A 17,266-nucleotide genomic window follows, 5' to 3' on the forward strand; every position below is an offset into this window, starting at 1 on the left:
TCATCATTGCCATTGGACTGGAGACCTGGGAGTTGCAAACTAGTCTTCCAGGAGGTAGATAGGGTAATGTCAGCAGACAATGTGGATACTTTGTAGGCTGGGGCAGCTGGACATTGCAGATGGCTGCTGGGACTTCAGGCCCCACCCAGTGCGGCCAGCTGCTACTCAGCTCCAGCTCCTCTTTAATGAGCTGTGAAGGTAGGCAAGTGTTTCAGATGATTCACTGACTCAAGGAAAGCTAGAAATTAGATTTTTATTGTGATTTTTAAATATTAGCTATTAATTGAAAAGTCTTTAGCACTGTGCACACACCAAACAAAATATGACTGTGGACTAAAATAAGTCTATTGGTCTAGAGCTTACAATCAGGCAAAACTCGAGGCAGAACTCTATAATTTCATGGAATGACTCCAAAGCTCTGAGTCCTGAATCCTTTGGAAATCTGTATGAGCCAGGGTTGCACCTAGATCTTGCATGGCACAAACTGATATAGGGAAGAGTGCAGTGAGCAACTGCTTTGTGCACACACTATGTCAACACTTTGCAAAGGTGATTTTATTGTCTTCTCACAAAAACGTGAGAAGTGGGCATTATCCTCTTCATTTCATGGGTGTTAGAACTGAAATTAAGAGACATTACACAACTTGCTCAGGTTTACGTAGCCACATTTGGCAAAGCAGAGATTCAAGCTCAGATGTGTCTGACACCAAAACCTATATTCTTGACCACTTTTTAAAAACTATTTGTCAATTACGCTAAAGAAATGAAGGCAATGTTAGCCACTGCTATAATAGATAAATTCTAGCACCTTGGTGGCTTAACTCAACAGAGGATTATTTCTGACTCAGGTGAAATGCAAACGCAAATAACTGATTAGTGAGTAGTTTCTCTCCACTTATTCAGGGACCTGACGTTTTATTTCTTTTAGTCTGCCATATTTTCCAAGTGGTTTGCAAGGAGGCAAACTTGAGAATAGAGCACAGAATACAATCACCTAAGAGCTTTCCATGAGTGGGGCTTGGAAGTGTCACATATCGCTTCCAATCATATGCCATTGCCAGAATACAGTCATATGACTGCACAAGGGAGGCTGGCAAACAATCTAGCTGTGGCTTAAAAGGGAGAGAAAATGGGTTGATAAATATCTAGAAGTCTCTACCATAAAGCTTAAGTGGTCATTATTTCTACTGGAGAAGGGATACCTTTTTTTATCCACCTAGATTCTGATGCATTCTTCCTCGGGGGTAGGGTTTTAGAATTATACAATTTTGTCTAAATCAAACTATTTTCTGCATGAGATGATGATGAAGTCTCATAAATAGCTATTTTCTGAAGAACAGGTTTGACTTCTTCTGCATTAACATCTAACAGAGGCCATTTCTCTCTGATAGTTCACAACCTTAGAAACATTATGATGTGGACATTCCTTTATACCTCATAATCCATCATCAACAATAGTATTATGCAGTAACTCCCACTTTTAAATTGAATTTTACTGCTCTCCATTAACAGTTCACTAGAGAGAAATGACAAATAATTTCATGGCTCAAGAGCTACAGACAGATGAGTTCAGCAAAAACAGAGTCTGGTATCAGTGGGGGGGGGCATGAACAAAACGTGTAGCCTTCAAATTAAGGGCATTTGCTTTTCATTTTCCTAATTGCTTAATTTAGTATCACTCAGGGTCATTAGCACAGTCTACTTCGAGAGTGTTTTAGCTCTCCTCCTGGATCAAGATTGTATCTTCTCATTGCCGTCTCATTTCTAGAGGTCCCTTGTTGGCTTTAGAGCAGTGGGTTCAAAGATCTGGGCAGCTTGAATTCTTTTATTCAAGGTATGAACCAATTCCTCACATTCATCTAAAAGGAAAATGTTCCAGTATGCCTGATCTTTCCCTCCCTTGAGATTTTCTTTCTTTTTAAACTCTTTGTGGAGCAAAAGCACTTTAGCTTCTGTTTATTGGAAATACTTGCAAATGCATCTGGAATTTGACTTCTCCAAACAATGTTGTTTTTTTTTTTTAATGCATGAAACATCCCCTTAGGACATTGTTTGTGCTCAGCACAGCTGTGTCCACATTAGGAAGCATGGAAAAGCAGGGCCAGGATGCTGTTTTATGTAACCTCTATCCCAAGGGCTCCAAAAACTGGCAACACACGCTATAGAGATTTATCACATCTCTAGGAACAAGCTCCCATGCAAGCTATAGCGCCATCCACACCATAGCTTGATGTTCCATGTCCTTCAAATTCTCTGGTCAGCATGTATGAAAAGAAAATTTAATTAAGGGTGGTGCGACAGTGGCTCAGTGGCAGAATTTCCACCTGCCATGCCAGAGACATGGGTTCGATTTCCGGGGACTGCCCATGCAAAAAAAAAAAAAAAAAAAAAAAAAGGAGAGAAAAAGAAAGTTTAACTAAGAGACTGGAAAAGCAAAAGGTATTATTTGTTCAGCAATAGGAAATAGAAAAACTGAGTCTTGTCTTCACCTAGACTTGCACTCATAAGAAGCTCTTCTCCATATCACTTTCAGTCACTGCAGAGAGGTTATAAGTTCATGCTGAGTTCACAGACGTCTGCAGCACCCCATTTACTACATCCTCCACCAGAAATCCACGTCACCTACCTATCTCCAGGCAACTCAGATGTTATCACAGAAAGCTTCAGAACCATTTTTCTCCACCTTAAGAAGCTTATAGCTTGTCCAGGAGCACATGACTTCTAGCAAAGTTGTAACACAGCTCAGGGGACCTAAAGAACAAAGTCTTCCCAACCCCCTCCAGATCAATTACCCATATTTTAAAACCATCTGCGTCTCCCAGGGGCTACATCCTCACTCACTCATAGGTACTACTGGACCACCAGCATTGTTTTATTTAATAAACATTTATGTATCTCTTCCGACATTCTAGACATCGTTTGAAGCCATTTATAAAAATTACCATAACAATTCTACAATAACCATGCATTATATTTAAAGTCACATATTTTCAATCTAGTTCATTTGTTCTTTTATTCACTAGGACACCCAACTTCTAGGAGTGACAGCTGCCGTAGGGTTTCAGAGACTTAGCACATGTAAAGAAACGTCCTGCCTTCATGCTGTCTATTGGCATCACAGGAGCCACAATTTGATGTCTGATATTCAGTTCAAAGTGATATAATTTGCCAGAGCTTACTGTGGGCTAATGTTTGTTCTCATCTTCTGTATTATAATATTTCCGCAATCTCTCACATTTTCCCACTTTGGTGCCCTTCCATTGACCCCTACCTCCAAAAATATCCTATAAAAAGTGATAAGGCACATTCATTAAAAGTGAAATAATATTAAGCCTTCAAATGTAACATTCACCTCCCCCATTATAGATACTTTATCCTTGAAAGGGTCTATCTAGTAATCTTACCTCTTACTTATAGACAGCATCAGCTCATAAGTGCTAGCAGATTCTTCAGATTGTTCCAGGTGCTGCTGCAAGATTCTATTGCCTAAATCTCTGCATTTTTATGTCTTCTCAATGGCTAGCATCAATATGATATAAATACCAGAATTATATACATTCTACTTATAAAATGGTGGAAAATTAAAAGAAATGATGGAAAATAGTAGATCTTAACTCCCCTATCACAAATGTTCAGAAACAAAAGAGAATTAATATTAAGTAAGGAAATACAGAATATTAGGAAAAATACCACCTAAGGTAAAAAACAAAGGAAGGGATGTATGCATGGTGCAGAGTAGATTGCTATCTCATTTGGTGAATTGGGGCCTTTCTCTCTTAACATACACGTATGGCTCAATGCAACTGGTAATCTCCTTTGTATACTTATCCCAGCAGAAACATATCTCTGGGAAGACAGGGTAATTCCCTTGAGAGTAGGAAAGTTTTCATTCTAACTGGGTTCACTGATGGGTAAGGGGATCATTTTAGTGCACTTCACATAGAACAGGAATGATTCAACAGCCAACAGGAAAGAAATTTTTAAATTGCCTGAGGGATAATTCCTAACCTCATTATTATTAATAGATTCAAGTTTCTCCCTCATCTAAATTCTCAGCAAAGCTGTTAATGAGTTTTTCAAATTGCTGATCGGAGTCTCAAGTCATCCCATTTCTCTTTCCATTAGAAAAATTCCTTTCTTGTTGCCTCCTTTCCTTTTTTACTAAGAATGATACAGCCCATACTGTGCTGGCTTCCACACCCAGCACACCCTCGAAAGAATTCTCCAGGTTGATGATTTCAATTGCCGAGGTTGATACTCTTTTTCTCAACTTCTTAAAAGGATTCCTGACTTCTATGACTATTCTGCTATTCTTATAGTTTCTTATTGCTCCCCTCCAATCTGTTCTTCATTAGAGCCACAAAACTTTTTTGAATGGCTTTATTGACATATGATACACATACTATACAATTTGCTCTTTCAAAATATATGATTCAAGGCTGTTGGGTGTATTTACTAAATACTATGTGCATCCATCACTGAAATCCAATTTTATAACATTTTCTTCACCCTGAAGAGAAACCAAGTATCTGTTAGCAGTCACTTTCCATCCTGCACTCCCCTAACCTCAGCCCTAGGCAACCACTCATCTACTTTCTATCTCCATGGATTTGCCTATTCCAGACATTTCATATAAATGGAATCATATAATATGTAGTGTTTTGTGACTGTTTTCTTTCACTTAGCGTAATATTTTCAAGGCTCATCCGTCTTATATCAGAACTTCATTCTTTTTCATTACTAAGTAATATTTCATTGTATGGTTATACCACATTTGTTTATCCTTTCATCAATTGATAGAGAATTAGATTATTTCCACTTTTTCACTATTATTAATAACAGTCTTATGGACCATTCATACATGTAATTGTGTGGACATATGCTTTTATTTCTTTTGTGTATACACCTAGGGATGAAATTTCGGGATCATATGGTAACTCTATATTTAAACTTTTGAGAAATTTCCATTTTTACATTCACCAATGCAACATATTAGTGTTCCAATTTCTCCACATCCTTGTCAACACTTGATATTGTCCCTGTTTTATTATAGCTATTCTAGTAGTTTCGAAGCAATATCTCATTGCAGATTCAATTTGCGTTTTCCTGATGTCAAATTATATTGAACATCTTTTCATACACTTTTTGAGCCATTGGTGCATCTTCTTAAAAGAAATGTCTATTCAGTATTGCTGCATAGTTTTAATTCAGCTATTTGTCTTTTTATTATTGAGTTGATGTGTTCTTTATATATTCTAGATATATATTTATTGGATATATAATTTAAAAATATTTTCTCCCATTCTGTGAGTTGTGTTTAACTTTTTTTGATGGTCTCCTTGGAGCACAAAATGTGTTAATTTTGATGAAGTACAATTCATCTATTTTTCCTTTTGTTGCTTGTATTTTTTATCATAAAGGTTTGCTCCTGTTTTCTTCTAAGACTTTTAAAGTTTTAGCTCTTACATTTATGGTTATGACTCAGTTTGTGTTCTTTTTTGTGTATGGTGTTAGGAAAGGGTACAACTTTATTCTTTTCTCATGTGGACACCCACTTGCTCTAGTACCATATGTTGAAGGATTATTCTTTCCCTGTTGAATTGCTTTGGCACTTTTTCAAAAATCAACTAATCTAGTATAAGGGTTTACTTCTGGACTGGCAATTCTATTCCGTCGATCATAATGTCTATTTTTACATCAGTACTATAATGTCTTGATAAGTATAATTTTGTAGTAAATTTTGAAATTTGGAAGTGTTAGTCCTCTGGCTACTTCTTTTTCAAGATTGTTTTGGTTATTTATTTTCCTTGAATTTCCACATGAACACAAAGATCAACTTAAAAAGCTGTCTGGGATTTTGATGGCTACAGCATTGAATCTGTACATCAGTATGGGTAATATGGCCATTTTAACAACATTAAGCTTTATATTCAATGAACACGGAATTCCTTTCCATTTATTTACATATTCTTTAATTTCTTTCAAGGAGGTTTCGTAGTTTTCAGAATATAAGTTATACACTTTTTTTGTTCAATTTATTACTATTTTACTGTTGTTGATGTTATTGTAAATGAAATTATTTCCCTAATTGTATTTTCAGATTGTTTACTGCTGATGTAGAGAAACAAACTGATCTTTGCCTATTAATCTTATGCCCTAATACTTGGCTGAATTAGTTTATTAGCTCTAATAGTTTTGTAGTGGATTCCTTATGAGTTTCTATATACAAAATTATGCCATCAGCAAACAGAGGTAGTTTTACTGATTCTTTTCCAGTTTGGAAGCCTTTGATTTCTTTTGCTTGTCTAAATGGCCTGGTTAATACCCCTAGAACAATATTGAATAAAAGTGGTGAGAACAGACATCCTTGTCTTTTTCCTGAATTTAAGAGGAAAGCAGCCAGGCTTTCACCTTTATGTATGATGTTCACTTTGGGTTTCTCATAAATGCCCTTTATCAGGTTGAGGAAATTCTCTTCTATTCTTAGTTTATTGGCGTACTTTCTTTTTCTTTTCATAGAGTCATGTTGGATTTTATCAAAAGCTTTTTCTGTGCTTATTGAAATGAGCATGTGGATTTTGTTCTTTATGCTATTGATATGGTTTATTGCATGAATTGGGTTTTGGTGGATGACCTGACCTTGCCAAACTGAGATATACACCTGGTCTTGGTGTATAATCTGTGTTATGTGTTACCGGGTCTGTTTTCAGGAATTTTGCTGAGGATTTTTATATCTGTATTCATAAGGGATATTGATCTGTAGTTTTCCTCTCTTGTGATATCTTTATTTTGGAGGACCTTTTATAAAAAAAGAAAATTAGTTTATCCCCCTCTTCCAAACTTTGTGTGTCTTCCAAGTTCCCAGAGAAAAAGGTCCGATCCTTAATGTTATCTGCTGATCTGCAACATTCTTCAGAGTCAAGCCCTTGTTGCCTCTGCCTTCTCCTCCTCCCTTCCTCTTCACAACCTGGAATGCTCCTTCTTCCTAAGTGTCTGGCACATAGCTGTTCAACTAAATATTTATTACATGAGCAATAATTATAATTATGACTTACTAGAGTTACCTATGCTTATAGGTAATAAATAGTGCTTATATTATACATCAGGCAGTGTTCTAAATATCTTATCATTATTAATCCATTTAACCTTTGCAATGACTCTTTCTGGAAGGTTATCTCTTCCAGAGGTAAGAGATGAGGGAACTGAGACATAGAGAAATTAAGCAACTTGTCTATGGTGTCAGAGTTAGCAGGTGGCAGAGCAAGGACTCAGACTTAGACTGTGTGCCTAGAGTCCTTCCTGTCAACTGGTGAATCACACTGCCTCTCAACCAAAGAGCATAGTAAACAGCTGGCAAGTCAAGTCACACACAAGAATTCTCAGACATGATGTCCCTGCACATTAAATGAGGTGAATGCAATTTAGAATTGTACAAATCAATCAATAAGGAGATAAAGAAAGGCATAAATAATAACCAAGTACCAGATTTTGTGGAAGGGAAGGGAGAGACCATTGAATGCTGAATTCAGTAATAGTTTCTTGGAGGAAGCAGAATTTGAGTTGAGTCTTCATGGGAGACTGGAACTTGAATAGGCTGGAAATGGATAAAGGAGAAATTGTAGGTAGAGACTGTACTTCCTATTACCTGAGTAGCTGATAAAGATCTTAGTATGAGGTTGAGTACATAAGCTCTCCATAAATACCCACTGATTCAGGCTTTACACCTCATCAGCCTCACCACCTCTTCCACTTTCCTTTGAGAAGGAGGATTCGGTGGTGATCAAGTCTCAGGGGATCATGTTGAGTTCCTGGAGCTGAGTGGTCAGTAAAGGCTCTGTATAACAGCCTCATGAAGGCTCCATTCTGGTGATAATGACCAGAGGTCCCAGCAATTATGCTTTGTGTTCCTTCTCCTTGCCACCATTACACCAGCCTCAGTTCTCAAGGAAGAATGCATCTAATATTCTCCCTTACTTTTTTTCCTTTTTTAAATTAACTTTTACCCATTACTGGCATAGCCTACAGACTATGGGCACGCTAGTGGCAGGGCAGTTCAGCAGTTTCATTGACTGCCAAAGAGGTGCACCCTGATCAGTAGCCAAAAATAACCAGGGTAGGCAGAATGTTTCTAAATAGAAATGTGATACGCTTGCAAGTGGGCTCGAAACAGAAGGTGGCAGAGAACCAGAAGGACAGCAGATGGGAGGTTAGACACACCTGCTGTCACTGGGGAGGGGGCGGTTAGAGATTCGCTGATTACCATAAAGAGAGGGGCCAATGAAGATTCGTTTGGGGAGAGTGTTTCAAGGGCAGAGACTGTAAATAGTCATTACCCACCTAAAACTCACAAAAAGGTATCATCATATAAGATTTGGAGCAGTGGGATGGGAATTAAAAACTGATAAAATGCATAGTGTTCGGGTCAGGACAGGTCGAGCTGTGGGATGCAAGGTAAACTACAATGTTGAATACGCTGCAAAGTAATGCTTGATACCACTGTAGAGTCTGGAAAGACCTCAGAAAAAAATATACAGGCGAGGAAAATGACAGAAGTTTTCTTCCACCTGAGCAGAAAACTTAATTTAGTCTCATGAGCAAAGTTATTAATCTCAACCTTCTCTCAAGACGTAAGGAGGTTTTCTGCGGCATTCTGAAGAATGTATGGGAGGAAACATACCTGTCTGTGTCCCCTGCCGTACATGAACATTTGCTGGGACACAACTTGTTGCACCTGATCATTGAAAATGATGGAACTTCTGTAAATTCTATAACATACTTAAAACTCATCAGCCTCAGCAGTGTGCTATCATCTGTGTTAGTTAAATCTATGTTCTAAGCTATTCAGTAGCCTTATTCTGGAATTCACGGTCTTGGCACTGCAGGCTGTCACACATTAGAAGCGGCTACTATTTTATTTACTGTATGTACCTAAAGTGTTTACTTTCTGCCAGACACTGTGCTAAACATTTAAAAAATACTGTCATGTAAATTCATGAATAATGCTACAAGTGCTTCAGCTATCTTTATTTTCCATGAAAATCAGAGGTTTCCGAATTACCATGCTGAATATTAGAAATGGATTGTTACGGATGAAATTAGTGATAGTCAAGATGTATGGAGTGGCTAGAATCTTATACAGACTATTCATTTGGACATTTAACCAGCTCTGTAATCTTTCCTCTTAGCACTTGAGGATTGATCTTGGCTATTAGGTCAGCACATTATGGTTGTGCAATATCTACTCCACTGATAATAAGACCCTGACTGTAAAATACCATCCTCTACACCATGAGTGAACCTTTTTGGTAGATATTGGTGGCCCCCAAAAAGTTTGAACTGGATGAAGTTTCACTATGTCCCTGCAATCTTGCTACAAGATTATAATAAAGCAATTCTTAGAAAAAATTCTTCCCCACATTAAGATGGTTGTTAAAGGAGCATTTATTAGCAAGGAGGCATCAAACACTCCATCCATCCTCTTCTGTGAAAGTGATGCATTCCAACTTTCTGTCTCATAGTGAGACTATGGGGCTATAGTTAAATTGCGTCCATTTCAAACCCTCTGGTGGTCACTATTATTTTCCAGAAAGAACACATGAGCTGTACATGACCAGACTGGCTTGTAGAACATCACAATATGGAATCCAGCAGGAGTGGTTCTTGCATTATCTGTGGCTAATTCTCTCACCACAACTGTGAGATTGTCTGGGCCTTCCACTCTTAGTATCTTATCATCATTCCTCTCAGTCTCATGGAAAGTGATTCCACTGGACCTCATGGGCATGTGGGATCTTACATTCAGGCATTTCCTCTTCCTCTCTATAGTGTCAGGAGGAGTAATGCAATGCTGGCTGCTCTCTTTGGATCCAGAGAGAACAGTCAGCCTGCCATTTCTACTTTACATCCTCCACCCAATTATGTCCCGAGCAACATCTGTGAAGCTACTAATACCCCCATCCCTACTCTATATGTAATATTTAGCCTCTAAGATGCTCCTGAAATCCTTGCCTGTTGGTAGGCACTCATGTCTACTCCTCTCTCATACTGTGCCGGGGCTGATCTGTGGAATCAATAGAATATGGCAGAAATTACAGTATATTTCAAGATTGGTTATGAAAAACATACTGATCCCATCTTGTCTCTCCCTCCCTCTCTCTCTCTCTCGTTCTCGCTCTCTCAGACCACTCACTCTGGGGGAAGCAAGCTGCCATGCTGTGAGCAGCCTTATGGAAAGATCCAAGTAGCAAGTCACAGAAGCTTTGTGCAGCCAGCTATGTGAGTGCACTCTAGAGTGGATCCTCCAGGCCCAATCCAGTCTCCAAATGATAGAAGGTCTGGCCAACAGCTTGGCTGTAACCTCAGATCCTGAGTCAGAACCACCCAGCTAACCTACTCTTGAATTTCTGACCTACAAAAACTGTGTAAGATAATAAGTGTTATTGTTGTTTCAACACATTAAATTTGGGGTTAATTTGTTATGCAGTTATAGATAACTAATGCACTAAGAGTTCCAAAAGTATAACAGGTGTTCTGCTCCAAAATCCGAAACCAGGGGTGGCTCAGTGGCTTCTAACCACCCACTTGTTTTTATTCTTGTCTCTTCTTTTCCCAACATGTGGCATCCTTACCAATTCTAGGTAGGAAAATCACTTTTATATCGTGACACATTTTCCTGATTTTTTTTTTTTTTTGGTCTTATGACTTATATGTTAGACCATGATTTCGTCATGGTTTTATTATTGATTACCAAGAACAAATTTTTAGTGTAAAAATGTCATCTCAAAAAGCCTGAGTATTGCATCAAAATCCTAAACTTTCATATTTATTGTCTCCATTCGATTTCAAAAGCCTACTTAGAAACTCAAAGAATGCAGAAACACTCAAGTCCATGTACCTTGCATTTGGCTGGGTTGACTGCCCTGAGAGCCAATGATGATTCTTAATAGAAAAACAGTGAGGTCATGGAATAGCAAGGGGAAGGAGAAAATTTCATTAATATATCTAGACTTCAGCATACCCCGTGGTCATCTGAGAACCACTGGAAAGGATGTGCCTGAAAGCAGTATTAATACTTTAATGAACTGTCCCCAATTTTTAATTCAAAGAGAAAACAAAACCAAAAGCAAAAATTACCAAAACTCCAATCTGGCCTCTCCACATTTTACAATTTAGGATAACCTAAGTCCCTTGTCTGGATTTTAAAGATAGCATAAGAATTTCAGATACCTGACTACCAATCTGGCAATCTTTCTGATTAACCAAGAAACAAAATGGTTATTATCATTATTTGAATGGGAGTGGCTCAGCAAATCCATAAATTCACAAACCTAGCATATATAGGGTTGGCCATGAGTAGCCTAAAGTGCCTCCAGGGGTGTGGGAATGTCAGGGAAGCTGTATTGAGGTTTTGGGATTAGGGACAGGTAGTACTGTGCAATGGGGAGAGTACTTGAAGTTGTGGCTTCCAGACCTGGTTCTGATTCTTCACTGTGTGGCTTGGTAAGGTCACATATTCTTTCTAAGTCTTAGTTTTATCAGCTGTAAAATAGATATGATAATCTACTCTCTACACACTTCATAGAGTTTTTGAAGAATAAAATGTGTTATAATATGTGAAAGTGTTTGGTAAACTATGAAATGCTATGTAACTATGAAGGACTTTTATTATTCACCCATACCGATTGAAAAACCCAAATGTAAATTTACAAATTAGAAAGTCATTATATGCTACAAATATTGTTCCAAATCTAATTAAATCAGAACACTGGTTCATTTGTCAATTTATCTGTTAAGTATCCAAGTAGCAGCATTATGGAATGTAACTAATGAACAGAAATAGACCTAAATAATAGGTTTTCTATAAAGTTAAAGCAGTTACCTATGTGTTAGCCAAGTCTTAAAAATGATCATATTCAGAATTTATTTTCCGAAAGACTGGAAATAGTGCTTATTAACTCCTGGCTTACTTAAGCTCCCTATAAACAATATTACAATTAAGACAACTTTTTCATTTGTATTCACTTTACAATTTTCACAATGTTTTCAATGCATTTTCTCACTTGATTAGCAAAAAAGATCTTGATACTAACTAGAACACTTTTGCAATCCTCAATGCATTTATTGGTGAAGAAAATGAGTTTCAGAGAGCATGAATGTCATTCCAAGGTCATACCTCTACTATGTAGTGGTAGTACGGTTGGGACTTGTGTGCAGACCCTCTCAATTCAAGTTCTCTATTCTTCCCATTACATTGCAGCTGTTGTGAACTATATGGATGGGCAATCCTGATCTTTCCAGCTTCTCTTCTCGCTCCTGGTCTCTCAAGCAAATCAGCAAATCATTCTTGTTTTCAGCAAATCAGCTTAAATCTTCACTTCATTTTGCCCCAGGGATAGATCCACAAAGTTTCCTTTGCCCACATCTGAGCTGTGATACCTTTGCAAATCGCACTAGCTTTTTTGAAAGCAAAACCTGACATTTCCCAATATTTGTATATTTTAGGGTGTGTTCTATGGGGTCCTCTGTGCAAAAAGTTTTAAAAAAATTAACAGCTTAGCCTCAAGAGCTAATCGGAAGCAGGGGGTCTGATTTGTCCTAGGCTTGCAGTAGGAACTGGCAAGAGGGATGCTGTACAGCAGAGTCAGCACCCCGAGGTGAAAGAGGAAAACTTTAATTCCTGGCATCCATCTCCCTGTGGGACTTGTAATCAGAAAGAAGAAGGTATATTTTTCCTCCTATTCCTTCCTTTTTTTCTTTATTGTTCTATTCGTGTTCTTAGGGATTTGATCTATTTTTAATATATTTTTCTATCGGTCTCCCTTTCTTCCTATTAGCCCCCAAAACAGAGATTCACAATTATGAGGAGGGTTAGGGTAAAACCTGCTCGTCAGACCTGTGCTTGATGGCAGGTGTTTCTCTCTTCTGCCTTGACCAATTGTTGACTGCACTGACCTCCCCAAGTGGTTGCAAGAGTGGTATGTAGATGCTGCAGGCCTCACTCCTTTCACTGGGAAGCTTTCCAATCCTCCTGATTGTCAGTGTAATCAGGAAATAACTGCATGCTCTGTTTTCTCCCCCGTTTCGTTTTGCTGCTGTTTAAAATAGAAAAGAAATATAGCTTCAGTGATTCTATTTACTCCACACAATAGAGATAAAACCCATGGGTGGCACTGCAGATTTTTTCAGGGAATATAATGGGCTGAAAGTAGAAGGTGCTACTGGAAGCATTTATTTCGGGAAAACAATTATTCGTGGGATGGAGGATGGGAAGCAAAGGGAATAAGTGAATATATTTATATTGTGTTCTTGTTTTTAAAGAAAACAAAACAATGACTTGAGGATCAGGCTTCTGAGAGTGGGTTTCATTTTGTGAGATAGCAAGGGGATTTGTGTGACACTGAATAACCATGCACACTCACACACACACACACACTCACACACACACACACACACACACATTTATCTGTGCATAGGCCAGCAGTATCAGAGTTATAAATGAGCCTCTGAGCCAGCAGCCATTTATAAATCAGTTGTTTGGAATACCTTTCCAGAGTAACAATACTAAACAGGAAGGTTAGTGGCCTGAACAAGTCATAAAAGCCTACTTTAACCCACGGTGCTCCCGAATACAAATGTTCTTTAAGAATTGTAACATATTACAATACCCCTAAGGGTAAGAACCTTCAGCTTTCTAAATCAGGACATACTTGCTTCCCCAGCAAAGATAAACTACAAGTAAACCACAGGGTTTATATAAAGCAGTAAATATGGAAGGAATTATAATCATGAGATACTTTAAATGCAAGCAGTGCTTGACAAATTTTTTATTCAAATTCAATTTTTTTCCAATAAATGCTTATTGAACACATATTAAGATAAATTGGGCTCAGGCTGTCCTCCATATCCATGATTTCCAGCTTAGATTACAGCTCAGGCTGGTTTAGGTTGGATGTCAGTAAAAGGCATTCAAACTGAAGCTTGATAAAGATGTGGATGCATTCTGTAGTAGTTTGGGTGGACTTTTTGGCTTTTTTCAGAACATTTGCAATCATTCCTTAGGTTTGACACTCCAGGTGATCCCCTCAACAACTGGCTCCTTGGAACAAGAAGGCACATTTGCATCTGTCCCTATGACTTTCCATGGAGTTGAGGAACTTTATGTTCCTCTCAGTGGGTTGCATGGCTTAGCCATAGAAGTGCCATCTACCTGGCTGACTCACATTTCTGCTGTCCTATTTAGCCAACATTTGTTAGCCGCTGGCTTTAGTCAGTTCAACCCAACTATGAAGCCTCTTCACTCTTTCTTCTAAGATGAAATCAGTATCTAAGCTGCACTTCCTAATCTTCTTCTAAAGCCAGCAGCAGATGCCTGCCCCTTCTGTTTCAAGGCTAGCAACCTCCACTGTAAATTTCAGTAGAAATCATAGGCATAACTAATTTCATGCTTTGAGCCTGAGGGGCATTTCTAGTTCCAGCACCCCCACAGATGTTAAACCTACCCACCAACCAATAAATGATCCATCCAGCCCTATCCAAATCCCCAGTTCTTTTTGAGGACCAATTTTCATATTCTCCTCCCTATTCCAGAACCTTAAAAGCTCTCTTCATTTTGAGCTGCTAGACTTCACTTTAATCAGGGGGAGAAAAAATTAATTTCCTCAAGACCAACTCCATGATATTGTGCCAAGAAGGTGGTAAGAAGCATGATGATGGCTAAAGGATCTCTCTGTGGTCAAGTCCAGGTCTGTGAGGTTGTGTCCCCCCTGAAGCTGAGGGGGGATGTGCTCAGCTGGGTTAGCAAGACAAAGCATCTGAGGGTGTTTGAACCCAACATCTGCAACCAGCCCATGACACTAAGTAAGGGTCTGCCTCAAAACTGTCAAAATTCCCTGATAATCTCACAGTGATAAGTAAAATAATTGTGAATGCACTTCAAAAGTTTGAGCTGGGATGTAAAGATTGTTTATGCTTATATCTAGTCCTACATAACTGCCTCAATAAAATCCACTGATACATCTTCTATCCACAGCTTCATTTCTTTATGTAGATCATTAAATGTATGTAGCTGCTGTGTGTCTAAATACAGACATAAACGTATTCATAAAGAAAGATGGCTGTGTATGTGTGTGGTTATATATATACTTTCAGGTTTCTTTTTTTCTCCTGGTGCAGATGACTATGTATCTTAAATCCCTCTAGTGAGCTATGTTTGGCTTATAAAAGCTGGTGCTCCAGAAATAAGGCTTCAGCTGAGTCATCAAGCTCCGTGCCCAGGGAAGGAATATGGTGAACGAAGAGATAGGAAAGCTTTTCAAGTAAAGATGTACTTAATAAAGTGGGAAGACTTTACCCTAGGGGCTCGCACCCTATGGCCTGCAGGCTGTATGTGAACTGCTGCCTGCTTTTGTTAATAAAGTGATATGGGAACATAACCAGTGTCATTCATTTAGGTTTTGCCTATGGCTGCTTTGGGATACCACAGAAGAGTTAATTAGTTACAAAAGACACTTTGTTTTAGGCCCATAAGCCTAAAAGATTTACTCTCTGGACCTTCAGAAAAAGGTCTGCTGTGTCCTAACATCTGCAAAAACATTTTCTACATTTTTCTAAACACTGGTTCATTTTAAGCAGCACAGCACCCTATGAAGTAGTCTTGATTGGTGTCTTTTGCTCTGATTTGACAGTGAGGACAATGACGTTCAGAGATGTCATATGATTTGTCCCAAATCCTTAACTAGAACTATCCACAAAGGACGGCACTAACATTTCTCAATTTTTAACTGATCCTCTTTGCACTCTACCATATTAGCTTCTAAGTACAAGACTTTCTATTAAGTCTGCTTAGAAATAAAGAATTTAAATTCAAGTTATTAGAACTTCCCTTCCCTTTCTTAGACTAGCACTATACTAAATTAAACCGTAAAGAATACAAGACTGAGATCCAAGTACTTGTTCTATTCTTAACCAGCTGAGTGACCCTGGAGTGCTGCTGGGCCTGAGATTCCCCATCTGTAATATAAATGAGTAACTTTTAAAAAAAGCTCTAAATCGCTGACAACTTGAACTTTCTACAAAATACCCCAGTTATCCTCTCTCTACAATGCCACATGTGTCAGAATTTCTTTAGACATTCCCTTGTCACTCCAGGAACCCCAGGTTGCTGTGGAATGGCAGATAAATTGTGCAACGGGTAAGGAATGACAGCAGACAGCTGCAGAGAGAGGGTGGTTTAAAGCTTTCAGGCCCATGTGGTAAATATAATAAAAAAGAGCCCCTGGGTTTTCTCAGAATCAGCACACAGGTTAAATTGCCAACACCCATGACCCATTTAGCCAATCAAGACTCTAGAAAGGTGTACCTGGCCCAATTCAAAATTCAGTCCCACTTGTCCTAATCCCACCCCTCTAAAATATCCAAACCCCCATCCTATCAATAGGATTCCAACCGAAGTCCTTCTTTATGTCTATAAAAACTGTTTGCCAACACTTAAGGACTGACACCACTTCAGCTTTTGCAAGCAATTGGCTTCCTTGCTGCAGCAAAACCTTGACATCCCGAATAAAATGCTGGAATCTTCAAGCTCAACTCCAATGTGTCTTTTGACACATGGCTTTCTCTCTGCATCCTTTACCTGGGTCCCTTTATCCTATGTATTATTTGCCTCTTCCAATTCCTGGAAAACTGCAACTCTACAGAGTGTCTGGGAAGGGGGCGGGGCTGGTGTCTGTATGAAAAGGCACAAAGAGAACAGTAACTTATTTTGTTACCAAAGATTCTTTTTTTTCTTCTTTTAATGGATGTGCTATTTTTAAGTCCAAATCAGCCTGCAAGTGCATGTGCAGCAATTGCCCTGAACACATTTGAATAATGTCTCTACATCCCTCTGTGATATGGTACAGAACAACTTGGCATTTTGCATTTTTATTGTGATGAAGATATTTCACGGCATTATTAGAATCTCAATAGAAAAACTCATGGAAACAAGGAAACTGTAGACCAATTGGACAAAGGGAAGGAGACCCAGGCCAATCCCCCCTTGGGAAATTTGGGTGAGGATAGGTCTGGTCTCCATAGTCATAAAGAGCCCTGGGGAACCTACAGAGGAGTCAGTGTCTACTGCATTTTTAGCTTCAACTTGCTCCATTTAGCCTTCTTTTGTATCAGAACCAATCCCAGGGCAAAGGTGGAAAGTCCAAAGTTTGCTTCCAATATTCTTCAGTTTTCTTTTCTCTCTGTTCTTGCTTTTTATTTTCCCTATTCCAAATGA

At 38.6% G+C, this 17,266-nt stretch overlaps 1 long non-coding RNA gene across 1 annotated transcript; it reads left to right on the forward strand.

Moving 5' to 3' along the window:
- The first annotated feature begins 1,517 nt into the window (after positions 1-1,517).
- LOC143675965 (uncharacterized) lies at positions 1,518-12,362 on the forward strand. Its single transcript, XR_013171720.1, has 3 exons — positions 1,518-1,834; positions 10,181-10,421; positions 12,257-12,362. It is a non-coding gene; the product is annotated as an uncharacterized LOC143675965 (long non-coding RNA).
- Positions 12,363-17,266: the final 4,904 nt, after the last annotated feature.

Source organism: Tamandua tetradactyla, chromosome 3 (assembly GCF_023851605.1).
Source record: "Tamandua tetradactyla isolate mTamTet1 chromosome 3, mTamTet1.pri, whole genome shotgun sequence".
NCBI lineage: Eukaryota > Metazoa > Chordata > Mammalia > Pilosa > Myrmecophagidae > Tamandua > Tamandua tetradactyla.